Source organism: Lycium ferocissimum, chromosome 6 (assembly GCF_029784015.1).
Source record: "Lycium ferocissimum isolate CSIRO_LF1 chromosome 6, AGI_CSIRO_Lferr_CH_V1, whole genome shotgun sequence".
NCBI lineage: Eukaryota > Viridiplantae > Streptophyta > Magnoliopsida > Solanales > Solanaceae > Lycium > Lycium ferocissimum.
This window is the reverse complement of record NC_081347.1, coordinates 61,694,585-61,711,759: the sequence shown is the minus strand read 5'-3', so window position 1 is coordinate 61,711,759 and position 17,175 is coordinate 61,694,585. Positions and strand designations below refer to the sequence as shown.

Below are 17,175 nucleotides of genomic sequence, written 5' to 3'. Positions count from 1 at the left end.
CAAAGGCCAACTTCAAACATAAGTACTCAAGTCTGAAGTTGGCATAACTTCGATCTAGTGAGGAACCAAATTGCGAGGAATAAAGACACAAAGCTGCTTTGTGGTTGGCAAGCTTAATTTGATCATCAATGTTGAAACCATACAAAGTGTAATCATCATTGTTTTTTGCGAAATAGACACAATCTTAATTTCGTCCAAATTGAATATTCTCTTGAATTGTTATGTTTTTCAAGTCGGTCTTCCAAACCTCCAACACTGAAGGCGATCCCAATTTTTGTTCCACTAAAAATAATTAATCTTGTCTTAATATCAATTGTCTCTTCACATACATTGGAGTGACATCAATTGGTGTTTCGACAGAACAATATAGTATTATTATCTAGTGCTTAATTTCTCATTATTAAGCAACGTAGGAGAAGTTGCATCGCAGGTTTGATGTTTATTAATACTGACTAAAAGTTAAATACTTTAAGAAAACTGAATATGATTTAAAATATACGTGTATAATATCTAGTACAAATCTACTTAAATCAGGGAAATCTCAAATAGGTAGAAATCTCAAATATAAGGTCATTTGCACTTTTGTCCCTATTTTGTATAGATATTTAATTTTTACCCCGCAAAATCAAACTTATGCATCACAAATATTTTTCGCCCTTAACCCCTATTTGGATGGTGGTTTCCCATGCATATATATAAACCAGTCATTTGCAAAATTTTGGTGTTGTAAACCCATGATGCATTCCATGGTTATATAACTAGCGAAAAGTAATTTTTGTAACCACGTTTTGTGTAGATCTTTAATTTTCCATCCACCCCACCCCCACCCTACCACCCCCCATCAACCCACACCCACTCACCCTCACCACCACCCAACCCCACCCTACCACCCACTACCCCTATCCTCATCCCACAACCACCCACTACCCCTCACCACCACTACCCCTACCCTCATCCCACCTACCCTCCACCACCCCCATACTACCTACTTATTTTTTTAAAGTTCCTATTTTATTATTTACTTGAGTTTTATTAATATATATAAACAATAATTAAGGATTCTTACATGTTATTATACGGTTACAATCAACCAAACAATACAAATGTTATTAAACCACAACAAACGTTTTATACCCAATACAACACCATACTGTATCATACCATAATCGTACATTAATGAACCACGCACAAATTTGATTTTGAAGGGCAAATATTAAAGACCAATCTATTGAAGGGAAACCATGCAATTACTTCTATACAAGTGTTTCGTTTATCTTTCTTTGTCCATCCAAATCAGTGCAATACGAGGAAGGGAAAGGAGAAGTGCACAAATGATAACTCCAATTTAAAGAATAATCGAAATTTATAAGGTTTTCAAAGTCTAATCGTCTTTGAATCAACTTCGGGTCTTTGAGTCTGAAGTTAAAATTGCAAGTCTGACATAAAGCTATGACAAAATATTTGAATATATTTTTTAATGCTCAAAGTTGCAACCTAGTGTCATTCTATTGGAGGCGAGGCAAATGGGACTACAGATTCGGGAAAATACTTTTTCTTAGATGACTAAAATTAGGGGTGTCAAATTTGGCCCAAAAGGTGATTGTCCGCCCAATTCGCTCAAAATTTTATGAGTTGGGCTCAAGATAATTTCACATTTGGATTTTACCAACCCAACATAAGCCATTTTAAAGTGATCTTCAACTTAATCCAATTCTAGCCCGTTTTTAAGATTTACTTAAATTTGGGTTTATTGCTTGAGTTTACTCTATTTTTTTTATGTATACACTTTTCTTGTATCAGTATCTTATAAGTTTGTAGTGTGTTTGATATGAAGGGAAATATTTTTTACGAAAAATGTTTTGCTCGAAAATATTTACCACGGAAAATGTTTTCCTCAAAAATATTTTCAAAACATCCGCGAAAATATTTTTTGCAAAAAATGTATTTCTAGAAAATATTTTTCACAAAAATGTTTTTCTATAAAATAGACCCTTCAAAAAAATTGGGTCAAGTTAGATGGTCATGACCCAACTCATTTTTAGCTCATTTTAGCTCAAGTAACTTAGATCGCTCTTAGTTCATGATGAATCAAATGGGCATTGTTTATTTTGCTCGTAAATTGAGGACCCACGAAAAGTTTCATCGTATTCATGTTCTACATGAAAACTTGTCTGGTCAATACTATATGCTTATGCAAAAGTCGATGAATTATATATATATTTTTTTAATTTTAGCCACAAGGCACCAAGTTATTTCTGTTATGCAAGTACTGTGTAGTCAGATTCTTGCCTAACGTGCACCATATTGCTTGCGGATCTCTCAATTCTTGGCAGTCAACTTGCCGTTCAAGTCTGATTTCATAAAGTAACAAAAAAGACTATTTTATCCATTTAACAAAATAAGAATAAAGAAAGGATTGTGTCACCTAATGCTTGATATCTTCCTAACTCCAAGTCCAAAGGCAGATGATTTTATTGGGATAAAACTCATGAAGTATCTATTAAAAATTACTCTTAGCTTTAATGTTTTAAATTTCTCACCCAGTACATGTTTGAGACCCGAACTTATGTGGATGGTTATATCATATTGTACTGTATTTAATTGTCACTTGAAATACAATGGCTGGTGTAATTGTTACTTAAACTTTATTCTATCGTATTATTAAATATATTGTTATGTAACGAAATGTATAATGGTTAGCTTATATTTTCCCTCATCTTACCCTTATTTTTATTGAATAATCACAGTTTTACATTTTACTCTACTATTTTTTTATTTTTAATAACTCTTCCCGTATTTTTTTTTTTTAAAAAAAATGTTATAAGCTTATTCTTTAAATTGCTGGTTTGTGATATAATGAAACAACAAAATATCATACAATGTAACGGTTAGCTTTTTCGCGCGGGTTTAGGGGGCAAAAAGGCTACTACGAACTCGTTGACGCTCTTTCGGACTTGTTTTGAAAAAGAGTCGCCACCTAATTTTTAGGAAATTAGGAAAAGCGGTTTTGAAGGGTTTATTCAAATGCAGTGAATTTTTTTTCGTAATCCAGAGTTCTAGGTAAGGGTTCTGATGATCCCCTAGGGAAGGTGTTAGGCACCCCAGTATTAAGGATCCGTACTATACGGTTGACCTTCGAATTCCAGTGTATGAGTATTTGCTTAAACTGCTTATTTCGTGTTTACTTTCCCTTAAAAAAGAACTGTCATGCATATCATATATTTTGGAAGAATATATCCCTTCATTTATAGAGGTATCGTAATTTCGGATTTATTATCCGAGTATAAATAGCTTCCTTTTATGAATAAGGAATAAGTGTAAGTTGTGAAGTAAACGTTGTTTATAAGTTATTTTTACACTCATACACCGGGGTTCGGGTTGACTCGTATTGGTACGTTTCAGTCTTATCCGGAACTTTATATTACGCGTAGGTTCTTTAATCATTTATAAAGGCATTTTATATTTGAACGAGTGTATCTCGCCTGAAAATATGCATTAAGTTAGGCCCATTCTGAGCCAAAACAGCATCATAAGTAAAAATCCTTTTATTTGTTTTAAACTCTTTCAAAACAAATGCTGTAACTTGAAAACCTGCTTTTATCCAAATCTGTTTGGTGCGTTTTTGTCAAAAAGAGAACATTGCCATTTATTCAAAAGGAAAGTTTGTAAAGATTTAGAAGTCATCTTCCTGGGATGAGTCTATTTTATCAAAAAATACTGATTTGATTCGAAAAAGAAAAGCCAGTTCGCATTTGACTAAGTTAGAAACTTTGTTTCTTGAAATTCCCTTGTTTAAAGCGGATATCCTTGTTTCGGGTTTAGAGAAAAAACTTTATCCTTAATTTGTACTTAAAAACCAGTTTTGAGTTATCCCATTTACATACTTAGTCATTATAAAACGTTATATTCAAGTCGGTGGTTTTTTGAAAATGCGTATAGGGACCTAAAGTCGACTAAACGGCATAAGAACCGTTGTCCTAAGACGTTTAATTCCAATCATAAGGATTTTTCACTATAATATGAGTTTGAATACACATCTTTACAGGTACATCAAGTTGGAAATAAGTTAATCAAATGTAAAGAGACTAGGTTAGACTAGGGGCGTACCAAGCCCCTTGTTGGCCATTTTCACTCATGGCTGGGCCTTCTGCGCGCCTTGCTATCTTTCTTTGTCTTCGCGGATTCTATTTTGAAGTAGTATTCCTACTTGGGCCTTAGGCCCAAGGGGGTGGTTTCATGTATTTGTAACCCGAGTGGTCGCGTGATAGGAGGAGGAGGGGAAAAAGAAAGAAAAATACTGGTTAGTTTATAATCGCTGAATTTATCACTAGGGTAAATAACTAAAGTTATAAACACACACACATGTATAAGATAAAGTAGACACACACACACACACACATATATATATATATATATATATATATGGCAACCTACACTTGTTCCATATTTACCCCTCTGCCTACTCCAATAAAACTCAGACTATCCTAAGACTTAGGCGTGGTATGGAGACTAGGTCTGGATCCCGTATTTCCGATGTCGCACAAGTTCTAAGGGGTTTCGAGGAACCCCAGGCGTGTCTAACACCGAGAGATTAAGACAACCCCGAATTACCACACTTGTCCTTAGATTTATTTGGGCCTTATTGAGAGTGGACAGAGAGAGCACGAAACCAAAATGCTATGGACATACAAATGATGTACTAGTAGCTTCAATGAACAGTCATGGGCATTATACAAGTATATACACTGAAACAATCATCCTAGAGAAACTTGATATCACAAAATGGCACTTGACCAATCAAATACAACTTCTTTTGAAGGGGCAAAGGCAAGCAGCACCAGGAGTTGTAAACAGAGACACAATGGAAGGAAACAAGCAGTTACCAAGGGTAAATACAACAAACCCAAATACTTGTAGGCTCAAACAGTCCGAATGACAACCATCCTCAAAATACTTGTATAAGCATCTCATGTTCAGCAGGGGACAACCAACCTCAATCAATTAAAACTTATCATGACTAGACTTAGGCTGACATATCCAGTATGCAGAATAAAGTGGAGAGAAGTGTGCATGATCAAATGCAGGCAACAATGATTAAGCAAAATGAAATGGAGGTTATGTGATCACACATAAGCAAGCATTCAAGGTGTTCCAACCAGAGGGAGGAGCAGGAAAGGGGAGAGGCACATAAAAAGAAGAAGAAAAAAACAAGTCAAGGGGACAGGAGTGTCCTGCAAAACCACAAGGAAAATAGTAACACAGGGTAGTATGGGGAGGCAGCTCATGGCACTAGAGATGAAAGGGGACAGAGGCAAGGCCACAAGGGAAGCTAACAAGCAGAAAATAGATGTAGGTCCTAGGGCCAGGAATCACACACACAAATGCAGCAGCCAAGACAAGATCAAAGCATGATTGTAGAGAAAGCTTTCACTCCACAAATGTAAAAATAGGAAAGTGTTAATGGCAATGTCACATAGGTATGGGGTAAGTAAGACACAAAGCCGCGGACTTCAAATGGCTCACAACAGTTTGGTTCTAACTCTATGCCATGGGAGGGGTTAAGACAAGATATCAGTAAAGATGCATCACACAGTCATGGACAAGTGGGGACTTAAATAATATTTCAGAACAATTTCAAACAAAACAAGGCTCAGGAACCTAGAGACCCTTCAGACCAAAGAACTTTAAGACAGAAAAGAGCAAAGTAAGGATCACATAGAACTCAGACTAGGCAGACACTTGCAATAGTTGATTTGGTCCTAGGTATACGTTTCCTTCCATTTTAGACATGATTAGACTATTCTCCCATACCTGAAGCCTTTGTGAGTCCCAGGATCATGAGAGGAAGGTCCAAGAAAAATGGAAGTAAGAGTTTCAGGCCCTTGAAAGGGAAACAGGATAGGGTGGGGTCATCACTGTCACGACCCGACTAGGGGCCATGACGGGTACCCGGAGCTAACCACCGAGCACCACTCATTCTATTACTCCTCGTACTCACCCTGCGTTCATTCATTATTCTCATGCTTATAATCATAGGAAAACCATTTTCACTTTGGAACATATTTACCTTTATATACATAAGCCCTTCAACTATCAAAATGATATACATACAATAAGGACATCGTGAGACCATACTACCCACACATACGTATCTACGAGCCTCTACTAGATTACTAGACATATGGACGGGACAGGACCCCGTCGTTCCCAAAACATATACATACACAAAATAATAAATCAACGGCACCTCCGTAATGATGGAGTGCTCTCAAAGTCTGCTGATAGCCTCTATGAATCTAGGTCACCTCCCTGTCTACCTGTGGGTATGAACACAGTGTCCAAAGAAAAGGACATCAGTATGAGCAGTGTACTGAGCATATAAGGCATAAACAATAATGATATAACAATGAAATAAGGAGACATCAAGTGAAGAACAACACAATGGCGGTCGTCAATTATGATAGAAATAATGCGTGCCGACTTACTTCATAAACATCATCATATCATAATGCATATATATATATATATATATATATATATATATATATATATATATATATATACTAGATGTCCCGTGCATAGCACGGGCATTTCACCAACATTGTTGTGCAAATGAGGTTGAATATTGGGAAAGGTAATTTCATGGTGGTTCCATTGTGTAGTGAAATTATCCAAATGAAGAAATGTCATTAAACAAAATATTAACATGATATGCTTCATACTATGTACATTCATTTGGGGAACAAAGTTATACAAGTACATTGTTGAACTTGCTACAAAGACAAAAACAGTGAGATTGTTCATGATCATGTAGGTGGTCCACCATCTTATGTATGAACTATGTTACAATTGCATGAAATCTGGATTTTAGCCGCTCCGGTTGACAACACGTATTTCAGCTGGGTATCCACTGGAAAAAAAAAAGCATTAGAATTAGAAAATTGTTGTAGGTAGCTGAGCAATCAGCAGTTAGGAAAGCTTACAAATTAACAATTTCCTCCTAACTTTGTTGTTCTTATGATAGGAATAATTAACAAATTCCTCTTAAACCTAGAGATGCTCTTCAAATATGGGTGAATGCTGCTTCTTCAGTTTAAAAGTGAATGCTGATTCACTTTAAAACACTTGCAACATAAAGAAAGGGCCACAAGTAAGAGAAGAAGACGGACCAAATGTAGTAGCCTTATACCTTGTACATCACAAGTTTAAATAGTTTTGTGTAACTTGGGCTTAAACGTAGTTGGGGGATTGAGTACCTCGTAATTGAACTTGTAGTTATGAATAGGCTTAAACTTGCGAACATCTAATATTGTTAGGTCATCATCCTGCACATATAAGAACTGAGTAAGAATGGGCACCAAATTAATATATGTGACCGGTAAATGACAACGAACTCCATAGAATATCACCCATAAAGCTCATCATAAAATATGAATGATAATGCATGCAACAGAAAGAAACGCATAGTTATACTTGTGTAGCATTTATGTCCAATTAAAAAAAATTCAAACATTGGACACTTATCTGGTTTCTCTTAATCGAAGCCATCAAAGGTAAAATAATTGGATTCAGTTTCACAGCTAGCTCATCATACTGACAATCTTGTTACAAGCAGAAGAGAAAACATTTGAGTTCACAAACATTTCCAAAGAACTAAAACAACAAAAGGTCAAGATTCGGATGCTTAGAAGGTACATAACAGATGCAGCGAGAGAAGCAAAAACTTAAAAATGACAAACACCCTTTTCTCCTTACAACAACTTCTAGAACAAGATACTTTAATACCACGAAAGTGAGCTCCAACACAGTGCCAGATAGCGTTTCTACATATATGTATAAGACTTCTTGTTTCTGTAAATTGCAAATAAGGTTTCAATAATATGCTTGAGAGGAAACATTAGTTGAAGACTAATATTTAATTAGTTGATTATAAGCAATCATTAAATAATTTGTTTTTGTTGAGTGTCAAATCTTTTATTTTCCATCACATTGATTTTAATCTACCAAACGCATTTAGAGTAAAACTAAAGAGGAAATGAAGGAGAGTCTTTTACCCATTGTGACCCCTTGGCAAATTATATTATACTATTTTGCCTGCTTCACTAAATGAATCCCTTCAACATTGCACCTCCTCCCGATCATCTGTCAAAATGTCCTCGTCTCTGGGAACAGATTTAAGCAACCCTAGTTCAATCAATTTACAAGCTAAAACTACCTTACTAATGTCCAGAATAATACAAATTAATAAAAGGTTGTAAGACTTCTTATAGTAATTAATTTAAGAAATATAAAGCTAGTGAAAATTTAAATAAGAGTTTCATCGAAAGCTGGTCAGGCAGCTCAGAATCATGGAAACGAAATATCAATTAATGAGCAACTGAAGTTTTCACTGCATAAATTTGCCCTCTCCTTTTCTTTGTGCTCTTGCGAGAAGCAAAAGAAGATAAGCAGGAATAATTAGACAACAATTTAACTCACTCTTTGAAAAATAAACAATGATGTGCTACAATAATCACACAAAAATTTGCACACACAAGATCCAAATCCGTTATATTCTATGACTATACTTGACTGTTAATCTATAATGTTGACCAATAATCTGACTAGCCATCTTGTTTCGAACTTCATATCTCTCAGAATTTCTATGGTAGAAACTATCCTACACAAAAGATTAAACAGTAACTGAGCTTACGAACAGTGTTAAGTGCTCGACGGACCAAATATAAAATGCACACCTGCAAAGTTCAATTAAATTCAACCTTCAAAACATGAGATATGGGAACACACAAATGCAAAAAATATAGACAAATTAACAGAATAAATCTAGTTCAGTACAATTCCAATCAATTCACAGAAACATGAAAGAAATTATCTAATCAACTTTATTCCAAAATAACCGCAGGAAAAAAATCCAAATTCGCATGCATAACATTAGACAACTGTTGTACAGTTCAGTTAGAAAATCTTCATTGACACCTTTTTGAGCAGTTAAAAAGTAAGATATGTTTTCGTGTACGACAAGCGATATCGCAGAACACATAGAACGCAGATCGAAATACCAATATGGATTTAAAGACTTAAGTTGAAATCTCAAATACACCCAAACATCAATCCAATAACGTTATATATGGGATTAGGGATCAATTTTTTATTGTTTTAAGGAATACAATCACACTATTACAGACGAAAACCTTGAAATTTTCTAGATAAAAAAAATAGAAAAAAAGAAATTCAATTTCCTCCAAAGCCATGCTTGAAATCTAAGTAGTTATGCCAAATTCTCTGTGTATGGTCTTAGAGGAAAAAGGCGAGCCCGAAAGGGATAGAAAGCGAAAAAATCAAAGAAGAAAGAAAGAACCGAAGCATGATTATAGATGTCTGGTACTCATGAATCCACTCCAGAACTATAAGTTCACCATCGTGTGTATGTTGTTTTGCAGAAGTAGCATCACCAAATTTAATTCAGGGGATCACAGTGAATAGACAAAATACACTTATGAAGGAAATGAACTTTCACACTACATACATAGGCAAAAGAAATTACTAAATGATTCAAGTTGTAAAGATTGACATCGAAAAAAGCAGTTTATAAACTATGCTATAGTGTGTGTGTGTGTGTGTGTGTGTATAGAACGATAAAAATATAATACCATAAACCTTATACAGTAAAAGAACCATATGTGTGAGCAGTTTTCTTCCAAATGCTTCTCCCTTGTATCTTGTGGCTCTCCATCATCCCAAAGTTGCAATCAAAATTAACCACAGTAATCCAGGAGAACCATCATTATTCCCTTCGTCTAAAATAACCTAAATACTCCTTAGTGAACAGAGAAAACTACAAACAACGCACTACACATCCATAGACAGCTGGCAACTCACGACAGACAAAATTGTGACTGATATTTTTGTTTTACGCTTTTTATCTTTGGTCAAGTATATTATATGGTATACTTGCTACAAGTGAAAACTTGCAATTTTCATGAGGAAAGCTTTTAGTAGGAAGAACATCAACAACGAATAATATCCACCATTTCATAAATAACAGGAATTTTGCATGCCATGAAACAAACTTGAACAACAACAGAAAATTCTAATACTTTTAAGGCTTGTCCCATCTCCATTTGTGTCCTTGGAGGTGCTAGCACCATGTTTGTGTTCAAAGAGATTGGCTAAAATTCACAATCAAATTTAGCTTAAGCAAATAGTTAGTTGAGTGCAAAAGTGAAGTTTAACTTGAGCAGCTATTAGCAAACCCATTAAATAGGGGTCAGGAGATGATTCCCAACTCATACCTTAAGACATATCAGCCTTCTTGGCTAGCTATTCATCATAATACCATAATTTTGGAGTGTTTCCTTCTGTATACTCTCTCCCCCACTAAGCCTAATTAGCCATGTTGTCTCTAATTCTTTTTCGGGTCAGGCATATCACCGAACATATTGTCACATCAGCAATTGTTCAATATCCATGAGGATAAAAGATTTTTAGCCAACAATAAAAAATTCTTCAAAATGTCTCCAAACATGCATGAGCAAATCAAATAAAATTCCTAACATGCAATAGGAAAAAAAAAAATTTACCCAAAAAAATTGGAAAAGCTAACTATAATCACCAAAAAGAATATTACACTAATATACACCCAGCAAAATATAGAACTCATTCTTTGAAAAAGTGAATAGCACAGGAAAAAACAGAAGAACTTGCCTGCGCACCTTGCCGAATCACAAAACCCGCCCTCACTGAGCTATGGAGGCAATTGATTAGAAATGCTTAGCACAAAGATTATTGTGCCCTCGAAGACCTTGTGCTTCGCCAGTTCCATATCAGAAAAATAAGAATCGAGCAAGAGAATATAAGTGATAGAGAGGGCAAATATTCATCAACAACAATTAACATAAAAAACCAGTAAAAAAATTAAACCAAAACACTCAAATTACATCAAGCAATATAAGAAAATAACATGAAATCGAAAAAAGAAAAAAGAAAAAAAAAAGAGCACTTAGGATAAACACGGTGTAAATCCAGAGAATGAGAGAAGAAGGCAGAGCAAAAGAATATCGAAGAAGGAAGAAAGTGGAGCCCAGACGAAAAAATAATGGGACACGTGTTTTAACGTTGGAAGATGGATGGACTCATTGTAATTATTATTTTGCCCTTCGTCGCACCAAAAGCTCCACTTATTAATAGTTTATATATATATATATATATATATATATATATATATATATATAATAAGTTGCTTATTTAGGTACGGTGTGATCATCATTAGCCAAAAAAAAATCCGGGGTAACCATCTCATCTTTGCCCACTAGTGGTGTCTTCCCATGCCATCTAGACATGGTGTATACGCTGCCCGCCTTAGCGGTGTCTGCCCGGCCATATAGGCGTGGTGTAATCTCATCATCATATACTCATCATAAGGCATGCATAATAACTCGAGGACAATTATGACCCCATCGGGGTGACATAAGGTCGAGAACTCCCGATTTCATTATGGAGTATTCATAAGCATCCTGCCCCACCTTGAAGGAACTAGTATTATAAGGTGAGTGTAGCAACAATGAGTAATATCAAGGAATCATTTACTTCATAAGAATCGTATCATGAGCTTTGGAATTCTAGACTTGGACTCATCATTATCATTATCATACTCGTAACGTATCTCTTATCTTTATCTCGTGTGAGGCTCTTTATGAACATCGACTCATAATTTCCGATAAGTAGGAAAATCATGGAAAGATAGGAATATTCATGCCATAAGAGTCATGCCTTAGAAAGAAGGGACTAGCCTTACATACCTTTTTGTTTAGCTATCCTATCGCTTGAACGTTCTCCTTCAATGCTCACGTTTCTACCTTTAAGAGAGTTCGTATCAACATTAGATAATCGATAGCTTAGCATACTTGACTAAAGCTAGAAAAAATTGGGCAGCATTTCCTTTGTTTATATAACTTTCCCCATATCATATATCAACTTCCAAACGTCTATAATAACATTCACAACATCATAGGCAATAATCTTTATTCACCTACATTATCCACATTTCCCAATTTCACTTCAAATCATTCATAACCATGGTCATAGTACACTATTACATTTACTCACGTATAATGTTTATCCCATGTTCTTAATATCATTTATAACATAATTTTAATCACAACATATCAGGAGTCATGACTCATTCCAAGCTTCTACTAAAAAATGCCACCATTCTTATCTTCATGACCCATTTTCCACCTCCTTCTACAATCCAAGTCTTTTAACCTCTCAACACTTTAAACAACATGGAGTGATCATAAAACTTACCTTTGATTGAGTAGGAATGAGCTTGGAGTGGAAACACTTCACTTAAAGAAAACCCTAGCTTCCACTTCCAAGAGAATTCTTGACTTGGATGAACCCTAGTGAGCTTCTCACATTTGATTCACTTAGATTTATGATGTTGATCTTTGATTCCCTTTGTATTCTTGAAGATGAAATGTATAGAACCATCTAGAAGCCTTGAGAGAGAGTTGGAGAAGTGTGGAAATGAAATTAGTGAAGTGGGAACATGTACTTATACTTGGAACTTATTCAGCCCGTCGGGACTTCCACGGACACTTATACGGTCCGTATAACATTGTATGGCTCGTATAAGTGGTCGTGGTTGACCATCAGGCAAAACACCATCTCTGTTGGGTGCTATACCGTATAATGTTATACAGACCGTATAATGTTATACGGACCGTATAACCCCATTTCCTTGAAATGATTTTCATCGTTCGTTTGATCTCCAATACTTATGGAACCTTCTCGACACTTGTTTAACACTTTATTACCAATCTAAGGATCGTTATAACTCTTTCTTAGGACATTATTAGGTCAACATTAGCTCGGTACTTTACGGAACCTTTCCAAAACACAACATATGCTTTGCCTCCCTTAAGGAGCTTTCTCCTCTCACTTCCATCATCTTTGGAAATCTTAATTAGAATCGTTAAATAACCTTTCTTACTTGTAGGAACATCGTATACTTCTCGCACTACGTTGTTCTATTTACTAGGCAACGACATGGAATTTTTCGAGGTGTAAAAATCACCTCCTCATCTCCTTCTCTTGAGTCTCCTTTCAGCAAAAAGGGATCCTGGGCCCCACTGGTCACTACCTCCAGTTCATGCCCAGGCTCACCTTTTCCTCTCCTAAAACCCTTTCCCCCATCCTAATGTCCTCACCCTAATCATCCAGTAACAACACCAGAGGCCTTAGGCATGATTTACAAACATTCAATCCTGTCATAACTTCCTACTGACAGACTCAGTGGTCCAGGCCTAAAGGCTTCTGGTAGTCAAAGTTAGTTGTAAATGCTGGGCACAAGCCTCTCAGAAGCACACATCAAGCAGTAGCAAACTAGCTGGTACATGAGGACTAGGTTCAGGCTTTAGAGACCTTTGAAATCAAATCCAAATGCAAAAACTGGGAACAAGCTTTTTCATAGGGACACAATAGATGGGAACAAACTAATCATCCCTGACATCTTTAAACTGAACCCAAAAAAAAAACATGGGCAGAGACTCTTATTTTTTATCACATCATAATTCAAAAGAAAAAGCACACCGTTTATTTATCAAAGACAAACCACACAAGGAAGACAATCAACAGATCTTCACACTACCATTATAGCCTTATTACCACTTTTCCTCAAAAGAAACTCACCTCTTAATGTCAAGGAAAACACCACAGTGTCTAGGAGCAGACCCCCCAAGGACAAGCTTGGGAAACATTTGTAAAATACCAAGGATCTTGCCTCTTTTCTCTCTTTTATCTTTTGTCTTACCTATCACTGTAACTAGGTGGCAAGTTTTTTAAAGAAGAAGTTTTCCTACACCTAGACCTGACCCATGGACCACACACACAGTCAAGTTCTTATTTTAGAATTTTCAAATCAACATTTTTCTTCAGGTGGTACAGTAAGGTAAAAAACAGACAAGTGAATGTAATACAGACAGGTGAAATTCAGTCATGACTAGTTTGTAATGCATATGCCTCTGGAAAGGGGTATGTAGAGGTCCTTTGTCACAGATGTGGTCTAGAGGTGAGGCAAAGATATGCCAGGTAAAAAGAGAAGTAGTGAATCCAAATAGGTTTTTAGTCACATCTTCAAGGAAGAGAACAAACAAGTCTTGGGATTTTTAATCCTAGACAGTCCAGTTTCTATGTTTTTTTAAAACAAAGAAAAGAAAGTATACAAATTGCAACATCAAGTGAATATGGAGGCCACAAGACAGTTTGAAAAGGATTTTTTGAAGACAAAAGGAGTCAGACAAGAAAGAAACCTCCCAGTTTAAAAATGTAAATCTATGTAACACAAGAGAAGTTTCAGATTAAGAACAAGCAAAGTAGGAGCAGACCCAGATCAAAGCACATAGTTGCATTTCCAGGAAATGTAAGTACTAATGCTCCATTTTCTGAGGCCAAATGGCTTCCAAGTCTAAAATGCACACACAAACACATCCATGGGACTTCATCAAATTCCAAGCAAGATAAATCAACAAGAGACCTCAGCTTAATTGGCTAGTTGTTCACAACAGTAAAGTCAAACAAGTATAAAGAAAGAACACAAGACTTCCATGACACAAAACCAGCTTGAAACAAATCACAAGCTGCAGGACTTGCAGGTTTTCAAAGAAAAGGGAAAAAATCAATGGTCTATGTTAAGCCTAAGACATTGAAGACTTATTTATTTATTTTTTAAATTTTTTTTTACAGGAAAGGAGGGTTTGAAGTAAAACAGTTATGTAACTTAAGATCAATCCACATGTAGGTTCAATGAACACAAACATCACAAGAGGTTTTGTAAACCAAACATAAGTTCAAAGAAAACAAATTCTTTTGAAAGTTCAGTGACAAAGCAAGTATCTAGGACTGGTTCTTGTAATTTTCAAACTTGATCAAAACTTTTGGCTCAAAAACATGATCATGTTATAAGTACAGACTAAAATGGAAGGACACAAAGGAGAGGACAAGAATACATAGTGAAACAGCCTTGACACAAACTGCTAATTCTTTTAATTTCTAGTATTTCATTAGCTAGATGATCACACAAGGAGAACCAGGCAAAGTGAAATAAGACCTCACTTAATTCTAAGTTGCTTACAGATTTACAATATACTAAGTAATTGTGTCAAATGAGAAACTTCATCAAATTTAGACAAATTGGGGGGTACAAGCAAGACAATCATTAAAGCAGTAGCCCAGACCACACACATAACTTGATCTTTTAAGAAAAATACCTGCCTTAAGTGGTCACAACTCATATGAGCAAAGATCTCCCTCTTTTAAGGTCAACTACCACTTTACAGTACTGGTCTGGACAAATGAAAAGACTAAGGACCAAATTTATACTAACTTTGCAAAACTCCTCAACACTTGGTAAAAAAGAAATGATTCAAAACAGTTTTGACACTTCACCCCTTGGCCAAAAAGAGTAATTCAATCAAATAGGTAAAACAGATACCAAATAAAGTTCAGTATACATTTCCAAACCCTTCCTCTGTCTTATCTCATCCTATCGCTAGGTGGGGTAAATTTATATGGAAAAACAGTCTTTTCTTAAAAGTAAACATTCCAGGCCACGTAGAAGAAACAAAACAATTCAGGAATGAATCATATACCCTTAAATGAACTTTAAGTAAATTATTTTGGGAAATAGTATTTATCATACAACAAAGAAAATAAGGAAGTATTTTGTTAGTTAGAAGTGCACCTATCCAGTTCAAATTACAGGCCTACATTAAGTAAATTCCAAAATCCACTCAATATGAACAAACAAGTTCAAGAGGGAGGGACCAGAACCTCATCATGAACAAACAAACTCAAAGGAACAGGAAACAAATATGTGTTAGACACAGCTTGAAAGAAAGAAAAGGGACAACCCCTGTATCAGACAAAGAACCAATCTCAACTAGCTAAAATCAACCTCACATAGATCAAATTATACCAAACTGAATATGAAACTTAGTATCATCACAGGTGACTAATCAAGTTGACTGAGCTTGACCCACATGAATTCAGACCAGGCTAATAGAAAAGAATCAGTTCCCAGTCACTAGACAAAATAGACTGTAACAACAACTACTCCAGCCATTAACCATTAAGTTTAGAGACAAAAAGCAAAAAAACTTAGTGGATACCCTAAGTTAAAACATGAACCTATCTCTAATCTAAACCTCAGTCAAGTAAGAACAAACAAGACTAAACAAATATCAGTAAGAGAACTCCATTAAGCTACTGTCTTAGCTAAGCTTAACACAAGTCCTATGTGCACTAATTCAAAAAGGCAAATGTGCTTAAACTGATTCATTTCTTCATCAAAATCCATTTATCTATAAAGGAAAATAAGAACAAATCCAGGAAGCATGATAACCTAGACTTAACAAGTTCTACTAATGCCTATGTCAAACTAGACTAATCTGCAAGAACACAAAATAGAAATCAATCAACCATATTACCAAATAGTCAAACACTAACCTCTAAACATAAATAAATCACCATATAATCACAGTCAACTGACAAAACCACAAAAAAAAAAAAAAACTCTCGAACATAACTAAAGCAAGTATTAAAAGACTGAAATTAAAACAAAGGAACAACAAGAATGAGTATTACCTTTTGTTGGCACGACCTAGACCAAAATCGAACTTGGATGTTACCTCCTCCAAACTCAAGGCCCAGAAATGCCAAAAATAACAAAGGACACAAATTTTAGAAACTAGGTTTTCGAGCAAATCGAAGAAACCTTAAAACTTTTGAGCAAAATCTAACTTTTTAAGGACTAATACTTCAAATCCCTAATATTTCTTTATATTCCCACCTCTTTCTTTCGTGAATGGGGATTTCTATTTATAGAAACCCCAGAAATACTATGAAACTACAACCAATCGATGTGGGACTTGCAAGTTTTGTGCAAGTCTTACTCACAAACTTAAATTAACGGCTCAGATCTGAAGCAAAATGAAATCAAAGTCTAAAACACTTCAATCCTAACAAAAATATATGACATGGGGGGTGGGTATACCTTTAAGGCCTGTTTGGCCCGATTTTGGCAGAGAGAAGGACAAAGCATTGAATGCTTTGCCTTCTCTTTGCTTTACCCGTTTCCAAGTCGATGGGACGTGATCGAGAAACAGTGATGGGTAG

The 17,175-nt window shown here is 35.6% G+C and overlaps 1 long non-coding RNA gene across 7 annotated transcripts; it reads right to left on the bottom strand.

The window, feature by feature from the left end:
• Window positions 1-6,654: 6,654 nt before the first annotated feature.
• On the bottom strand, window positions 6,655-11,149 carry LOC132059953 (uncharacterized). 7 transcript variants are annotated; one of them, XR_009415822.1, is made up of 4 exons: window positions 10,293-11,149; window positions 8,055-10,169; window positions 7,270-7,851; window positions 6,655-6,899 (listed from the first exon to the last, which is right to left on the bottom strand). It is a non-coding gene; the product is annotated as an uncharacterized LOC132059953 (long non-coding RNA). The 7 variants fall into 7 exon arrangements; XR_009415824.1 differs by having other exon boundaries at window positions 8,055-8,735; window positions 9,651-11,142; XR_009415825.1 differs by having other exon boundaries at window positions 8,055-8,735; window positions 9,658-11,142.
• Between the last annotated feature and the right edge of the window lie 6,026 nt (window positions 11,150-17,175).